This window comes from Salvelinus sp. IW2-2015, linkage group LG5 (genome assembly GCF_002910315.2).
Source record: "Salvelinus sp. IW2-2015 linkage group LG5, ASM291031v2, whole genome shotgun sequence".
Classification (NCBI taxonomy): Eukaryota; Metazoa; Chordata; class Actinopteri; order Salmoniformes; family Salmonidae; genus Salvelinus; species Salvelinus sp. IW2-2015.
The window spans coordinates 26,699,747-26,708,706 of NC_036844.1; the positions used below are offsets into that span (position 1 = coordinate 26,699,747).

The 8,960-nt window shown below is 45.7% G+C and overlaps 1 protein-coding gene across 1 annotated transcript in view; it reads left to right on the forward strand.

The window, feature by feature from the left end:
* Window positions 1-8,960, forward strand: part of LOC111964134 (ephrin-B2-like) — a 55,432-nt gene that overhangs the window by 35,207 nt on the left and 11,265 nt on the right. The gene's annotated exons all lie outside the window — the stretch shown is intronic.

The window sequence follows — 8,960 nt, forward strand, 5'->3', positions numbered from 1 at the left end:
TTGCAGAACACCATGGAAACACTACCGTTACAGAAAAGCCAATGACACTTCGTTACAGAAACCCATGGAAACACTATCGTTACAGAAACACATGGAAGCACTATCATTACAGAACACCATAGCAACACTAACTTACAGAACACCATGAACACATCACATCGTTTACAGAACACCATGGAAACACTATCGTTACAGGAACACCATGGAAAACACTATCTTCAGAACCCATGGAAACACTACGTTAGCAGAACACCATGGCACATATCGTTACAGAACACCATGGAAACACTATCGTTACAGAACACCATGGAAACACTATCGTTACAGAAACACCATGGAAACACTATCGTTACAGAACACCATGGAAACACTATCGTTACAGAACACATGAAGCACTATCATTAAGAACACCATGGCAACACTATCGTTACAGAACACCATGGAAACACTATCGTTACAGAACACCATGGAAACACTATCGTTACAGAACACAATGGAAAGCACTATCTTTTCAGAACACCATGGAAACACTACTTCAGAACACCATGGCAAACATCGTTACAGAAACACCATGGAAACACATATCGTTACAGAACACCATGGAAACACTTCGTACAAGAACACCATGGAAACACTATCGTTACAGAACACCATGGAAAACTATCGTTACAGAACACCATGGAAGCACTATCATTACAGAACACCATAGCAACACTACCGTTCAGAACACCATGGAAAACATATCGTTTACAGAACACCATGGAAACACTATCGTTACAGAACACCATGGAAGCACTATCATTACAGAACACCATGGAAACACTTATCGTTACAGAACACAATGGAAACACTATCTTTGGCAGAACACCATGGAAACACTACCGTTACAGAACACCATGGAAGCACCTATCATTACAGAACACTATGAAACACTATCTTTACAGAACACCATGGAAACCACTATCTTACAGAACACCATGGAAGAGCTATCGTTACAGAACACCATGGACGCACATTGTTACAAACACCATGGACGCTCTATCGTTACAGAACATTTCAGGAAAATGTAATGCTGTACATTTATTTTTCTGTTCCTTAATATTCCAGTTTGTCATGTATTTCTGTGTTTATGAGAAGAATTTCATATGTTTCTCACAAACAAGAGTGACAACGATCAGTCCCTCAGGGGTGCAGAATGTGTGTGTGTGTGTGTGTGTGTGTGTGTGTGTGTGTGTGTGTGTGTGTGTGTGTGTGTGTGTGTGTGTGTGTGTGTGTGTGTGTGTGTGTGTGTGTGTGTGTGTGTGTGTGTGTGTGTGTGTGTGTGGTGTTGATGTCTGGGCTCAGGAGTGTGTGTACTCCCCGCATGACAGGAGCATGTCAGCAGATCTCTACATGGGCCTGCTCTGATCCAGCCATGACAGACAGCGACGAGACACTGTGTCACTCACATCACATCCACTCCCCACACTGGGAATAATGGAAAGGCATGATGATACACTCTTGTATTGCAAAATCAAACAAAGAGTGCTTGGAAAATATGTCTTAACTCACTGCATGTAGACCAGATGCATTTTTTTTCTTGAATTGAATCTTTACAAAGGTTATTAAATGGTTGTATATTCTGATGTGAGCATTCTGGCATAGTTTTTTCTTCTACCTTTATGATAGATGCTAGATGACAGATGCTAGTATGGTGGATGTGTTCATGCGTGTGTGTGTGTGTGTGTGTGTGTGTGTGTGTGTGTGTGTGTGTGTGTGTGTGTGTGTGTGTGTGCTGTGTGTGTGTGGTGTGTGTGTTGTGTGTGTGTGTGTGTGTGTGGTGTGTGTGTGTGGTGGTGTGTGTGTGTGTGTGTGTGTGTGTGTGTGTGGTTTGCGTGTGTGTTTGTACGTGCATACGTGTGGTGAGAACGCTAACGGGCATGGGGAAATCACATTTAATTAACCTATCTTGGCATTTGTTAATTTTTCCAATATGGCAGTAATGAGTTGGAGCACTGAGAGACAGAAAGCTGGGCGAGGAGAGGGAATTCACTCACCGGCCTGCTGTTTTACATATTTGCATAAACATGTTGAGGTCATTTGAGCACTGGTGTTTAATTGACCGTAATGCACCATGGAGAGCTCAAGGACACAGTGGGGGAATGACCCAGACGACTGGGACTCCAGCCCACAGCTCAGAGTCAGGCAGCTAGCCATACCACAGCCACACTAGACCAGCCTAGCCAGCAAACATGGCACTCAGGGCCAAAGCTGCAGGTGTGTGTGTGTGCGTGCGTGCGTGCGTGCGTGCGTGCGTGCGTGCGTGCGTGCGTCTAGGTGTGTGGGTATGTCAGCGTTTCTAGCTTTGGGTTTCACGTATTGTGCTCAGTAGTGATTTTGCATCCGGCATCCGGTTAGATAAAGTCAGGCAAGTTGATGCAGGTATGTTGATGCAGTTGAGGCAGTTGATGCAGGGGGTGGCAGCTAGCCTAGGGGTTAGAGTGTTGGGCCAGTAAGTGAAAGATTGCTGGATTGAATCCTCGAGCTGACAAGGTAAAAATCTATCGTTCTGCCCCTGAACAAGGCAGTTAACCCACTGTTCCCTGGTAGGCCYTCATTGTAAATAAGAATTTGTTCTTAAATGACTTGCCTAGTTAAATAAAGGTTTAAAAAAATAGATATTGTAAGAGTGGTAGACACAGTCATGTTTTAGTCAGATTAGCGTATCCAGTGAGCGGTTCTCCTGCTCTGCGGTTATAATAGCTCTGACAACTTGGTTTGATCGCTCTGCAGTCATATGGCTCTTCTCACTTCAGCCAAGACAACATGAGTGATGAAAGTGGCAGTCAAACAACACAACGCATCAGAGGAGGAAAGGGGATACCTACTCAGTTGTACAACTGAATGCATTCAACTGAAATGTGTCTTCCGCATTTAACCCAACCCCTCTGAATCAGAGACCTGCGGGGGGCTGCCTTAATCCACATCCACGTCATCAGTGCCCGGGGAACAGTGCCTTGCTCGGGGATTCGATCCAGCAACTTTTCGGTTTCTGGCCCAACGCTCTAACCACTAGGCTACCTACCGCCCCAGGGTTGCTGTGTGTTTGGACATTTCTCATTCTGATGTTCCACGTGTGACTGTGACTGTGACTGTGTGTGTGTGTGTGTGTGTGTGCGTGTGTGTGTGCATGCCTGCGTGGTTGTGTGTGTGTTTTGCCTGACTGTGCATTGTTCTGTGTGTGCATATATGAGTGTGTTGGCTGTTGGTAGGTTGGCCTGTGACCGTTTGTGTTTCATGGTGTCATGGTGCATCAGCCTGTGCTGTTTAGAGAGGTTAATAATTGAGGAGCTTGTTGTATTATTTATCAGTGTTAAACTGAAATAACAAAAAGGAGTAGACAGTTTGCTCGCTCAGTGTGTGTGTGTGTGTGTGTGCTTAAATGTGAGTGCATACGTCTGTGTATGTCGTAAATATGTTTTGGCATGGATTTTTTGGGGGTGATGAACTCAAAGACACAGACAGAGAGAGAGTCTGACAGAGAAAGCGAGAGGGTTTTAAGGAGAGATGCAGATTTGGCAGAGACTGTGAGAGAACATGGGCCATTCGCTAGTGACAGTCCAGTCACTGTGTTTGTGTTGTGGTGTGTGTGTGTGTGTGTGTGTGTGTGTGGTGGTGTGTTGTGTTGTGTGTGTGTGTGTGTGTGTGTGTGTGTGTGTGTGTTGTGTGTGTGTGTGTGTGTGTGTGTGTGTGTGTGTGTGTGTGTGTGTGTTGTGTGTGTGTGTGTGTGAAGGAGGAGGGGGGTGTGTGATTACTGGTGAAACCACAAAAGTGACATGTGGCCTCCCCGATCTAGGTCAACAATCAAAACCGCACCGTGTGTGTGTGTGTGTGTGTGTGTGTGGTGTGTGTGTGTGTGTGTGTGTGTGTGTGTGTGTGTGTTGTGTGGTGTTGTGTGTGTGTGTGTGTGTGTGTGTGTTGTGTGTGTGTGTGTGTGTGTGTGTGTGTGTGTGTGTGTGTGTAAAGAAAGAGCGCAACAGAGATGAGAGATGGCCTTTGTATCTGCTTGTTCATACTTCTGTAGTATGTTTCTGCACGGTTTCTGCATGTGCTTAACCTAACAGCATGTGGGTATTGTTTGTTTGTGTGTGTGTGTGTGTGTGTGTGTGTGTGTGTGTGTGTGTGTGGTGTGTGTGTGTGTGTGTGTGTGTGTGTGTGTGTGTGTGTGTGTTTGTGTGTGTGTGTGTGTGTGTGTGTGTGTGTGTGTGTGTGTGTTTCTTCACTTGATAAAGGTTCATTGCTGCGTAAGACTCCCACACTAATTGGATTGAGGAAGTTTAACACAGTGATTCATTAACCTTCTGGCTCTGGCAGCAACTCATGTTAACACACACTCTCTCTCACACAAACACTCTCTCTCACACACACACACACTCTCTCTCTCACACACACACACACATATACAACAGAAGCATATTGCTGAGCATTCTGGATCTCTTCGCTGAAAGAAGTTTCAAATAGAAAACTTTTTTACATGGAGGCAGGAATTCTGAAGGGAATTTCTGTCTCTCTTTCTCTCTCGCTATCTCTCTCTATCTCTCTCTCTCATACACACACACTTCCACACGCACTGAGTGAAGAAAGGCTCTTTTTACAGACAGCTGTGTGAGCAGAGAGAGATTACAGTGGTCAGGGGATTGGGGAAATTCTCTCCACCAGCTGTTAACTAGAGACTAGGACAGAGGGGGATGGAGGGATGGAGGATGGAGGGAAAGAAATAGAGGGATGGTGAAAGACAGACAGGCAGACAGATTGAGGGAGGGAGGAGAGAGAGGATACCAGCATAATATAGAGTTGATCTCTGTAACTGTGATATTCACTATAACATGCACTTGTAGAGCTAAATACTGTACTCATAGGCTGCCATACACTCTTTCACAAATGATCACACACACACACACACACACACATTCTCCTACCACCCCTGAGGCTTTGGCATTGTTGTCTCTATGGGATTTGATGTTATGCCAGAGGCTAAATTTACGGTATGGACCTCAGTCCCCAAGCAGCTAAGTCTTTAATAGACTTAAAAAATGCCCAACAATCTGCCCGTGTGGAGCATGGAGCATGATGGTGATGATGTAATGGCTTCAGGAAGAGGATCTTTGTAGTCATCACCATCACTATAATCTGACTGTGTCTCCTCTCTTCAGGTACTAGAGACAGACTGGCAGACTGTGTGACTTGTACAAGGCAAGGCAAGAGCTCCGCAAATCCATTTGGGACGCAAAAAGACAATACAAACTCAAACTTTAATTGATGTTCGACAACTCAGACTCATGACAAATGGCAAGGACAACAGGCTATCACGGACTACAAAGGCAAATCCAGCTGTGGTGCCCACCGAAGCCTCCCTCCCAGACGAGCTTAACACATTCTATGCTCGCTTCGAGGCAGACAATACCGAGCCATCCAGGAACGCTGTCTCACTGCTCCGGATGACCAGGTGCAAACTCTCAAAAGAATGAATACAAAAATGTAAATAAAATATCTAGGCTTGTAGGCTTGCGTCTGGTAGGCTTGCATTAATGGACAGCCACGAGCAGCCACGAGCTGTCCATTATCGCAAGCCTACCAGACGAGCTAAATACCTTCTATGCGCGATTCGAGGCTAGCAACACTGAATTATGCATGAGAGCACCAGCTGTTCTGGATGACTGTGTGATCACGCTCTCAGTAGCCGATGTAAGAACTTTAAACACAACACAACAACGCCTCTTATCCCACAGGAGACTGAAAAGATTCGGCATGGGCCCTCAGATAAAAAGTTCTACATCTGCACCATTGAGAGCATCTTGACTGMCTGCATCACCGCTTGGTATGACAATTACTTGGCATCTGACCACAAMGCACTACAGAGGGCAGTGCGCACTGCCCAGTACATCATTTGAGCCGAGCTCCCTGCAGTCCAGGACCTCTATACTAGGCGGTGTCAGAGGAAGACCATAAAAATTGTCAAAGACTCCAGCAACCCAAGTCATAGACTGTTTTCTCTGCTACCACACGGCAAGCGGTATCGATGCAGTAAGTCTGGAACCAACAGGACCCTGAACAGCTTCTACCCCCAAGATATAAGATTTCTAAATAGTTTGTTAAATACTTAACCAATAGCTACCCGGAATACCTGCATTGACCCTTTTTGAACTAACTATTTTTGACTCATCACATACGCTACTGTTACTGTTTATTATCTATCCCATTGCTTAGTCACTTTATCCCTACTTATATGTACATACAGTATATGGCCAAAAGTATGTGCTTGTCYAACATCTAATTCCAAAATCATGGGCATTAATATGGAGTTGGTCCCCCTTTGTTGCTTTATAGCCTCCACTCTTCTGGAAAAGGCTTTCCACTAGATGTTGTAACATTGCTGCAGGGACTTGCTTCCATTCAGCCACGAGAGCTGTTTGGCGATTAGGCCTGGCTCGCAATCGGTGTTCCAATTCATCCCAAAGGTGTTTGAGGTCAGGGCTCTGTGCAGGCACAGAAATGTCTAGAATGTCATTGTATGCTGTAGCATTAGGAGAGAGTTTGGCAGGCCGAGATTTCCTTGTCCCATCGCGCTCTAGTGACTCCTGTGAACGGCTGGGCGCATGCACGCTGACACGGTCACCAGGTGTATGGTGTTTCCTCCGACACATTAGTGTGCTGGCTTCCGGGTTAAGCGGGCATTGTGTCAAGAAGCAGTGCGGCTTGGCTGGGTCATGTTTCGGAGGACGCACAGCTCTCGACCTTCGCCTCTCCTGAGTCCGTACGGGAGTTGCAGCGATGGGACAAGATTGTAACTACCAATTGGATACCACAAAATTGGGGAGAAAAAAGGGGTACTTTTCTATGTCTCGCGGGCCGGATTGAAGTGCACGGCGGGCCGGATACGGCCCATGGGCCGTACTTTGCCCCCCCCTTGGCCTAGCCCAAATCATTGTCACTATGCATTGGGGCAGGTAGCATTCTCCTGGCATCCGCCAAACCCAGATTCGTCCGTCGGACAGCCAGAGGGTGAAGCGTGATTCATCACTCCAGCGAACGCGTTTCCACTGCTCCAGAGTTCAATGGRGACGAGCTTTYCACCACTCCAGCCGACGCTTGGCATTGCTCATGTTGATCGTAGGGTTGTGTGCGGCTGCTCGGCCATGGAAACCCATTTCATGAAGCTCCCGACGAACAGTTATTTTGATGACGTTGCTTTCAGTGGCAGTTTGGAGTGTAGCAACCGAGGACAAACYATRTTTACGCGCTYAGCGCTTTAGCACTCGGCAGTCCCGTTTTGTGAGCTTGTGTGGCCTACCACTTCGCGACTGAGCCGTTGTTGCTCCTAAACGTTTCCACTTCACAAAAACAGCATTTACAGTTGACCAGGGCAGAAATTTGACAAATGGGCCTACTTTATCTTAAGCGAATGGTCAGGGGGCTGTAACACAATACAAATCATTTATATACGGKAAATTGACCGCAAGAAGCCCAAACAAATATAACATTTGACGAAAACATAATAATTTCAAACCTTGCTTACATTTATTTGTATACAATCACATATATCTCTCTATTATGCGTGGGAATACTTTTAAACAGATTTCCAAATTAAAATCACTTTAAGCTCATATGCTGGTGTTTTTACAGTCATTTATGTCCCAAAATAAAATAAACATTTTCTGTTTGTTTTTTGCTCAGAAAACTTGGAGGGCCAGATAAAATTACCCGGGTGCCAAATTTGGCCAGCGAGCCACCAGTTGGGGAAGTCTGGTGTATACCATGTGCATCCTGTACATATGACTAATAAAACATGAGACCTGTCAGGTGCCAGTCAGACTGTCTCCTCTCTTCAGGTACTAGAGATGGACTGAGACCTGTCAGGTGCCAGTCAGACTGTCTCRTCTCTTTGGGTACTAGAGATAGATTGAGACCTGTCTGGTGCAAGTCAGACTGTCTCCTCTCTTCAGGTACTAGAGATGGACTGAGACCTGTCAGATGCCAGTCAGTCTGGCTCCTCTTTTCAGGTACTAGAGATGAACCGAGACCTGTCAGATGCCAGTCAGTCTGGCTCCTCTTTTCAGGTACTAGAGATGAACCGAGCCCTGTCAGGTGCCAGTCAACCTGCTGTGTTGGCATCTAAGGCCTGACAGAGGGTGGTGCTTAGTTTACGTGGTCTGTGAGCAAACGTGTTATAACATGTCTCCAACCATAAAATGTTAGCTTTTATATTAGCGTGTCTGAAGTGTTTTTAGATGTTGGCCTTTATACTCATATCTGATATTTGAAACGTATAGGACATATTTGTTTTTGTACAGATACTGTAGATACAGTATATCCATTACTTTCTTTTCTCCCATCTGTCCTGCTACCCTCCTCCAACCAGTGACATACTTTTAATGTATGCCATTAAGAAACTAATTAGGATAATGAACAGAGAGAGGGGGAGGCCCATCTTCTTTTCCCAGGTTTTGTAAAGTAACAGGCCGTATCCTCTCGCCTCACACACACAAAAGACACCCACCATCACACTGTGATGATACTGTAGAGCTTCACACACACACAGAGAGAAAACACACACACAGCTAACACATGTAATGCTGCTGCCACAACCAAGACGAGAGCACATGAGCAGTTTTCTTTTCAACTGTCTGCTGTCTGACAATGTGCTGTGTGTGCTTCCTCATCTGTGGTGTTATCTCTCTCCTCTCAGCGCCTTATCTCTCCGCTATCTCTCACTGGAGCTGACAGGAAACATGACCCAGAAAACCTTTCTGATTTCAGATCTGATAGGGCCTTACATCGTCTCTCTCTCTCTCTCTCTCTTCTCTCTCGCTCTCTCTCTCTCTCTCTCTCTCTCTCTCTCTCTCTCTCTCGTCTCGTCTCTCTCTCTTCTGCTCTCTCTCTACTCTTCCTCTCTTCTTCTCTCTCTCTCTCTTCTCTCCTCA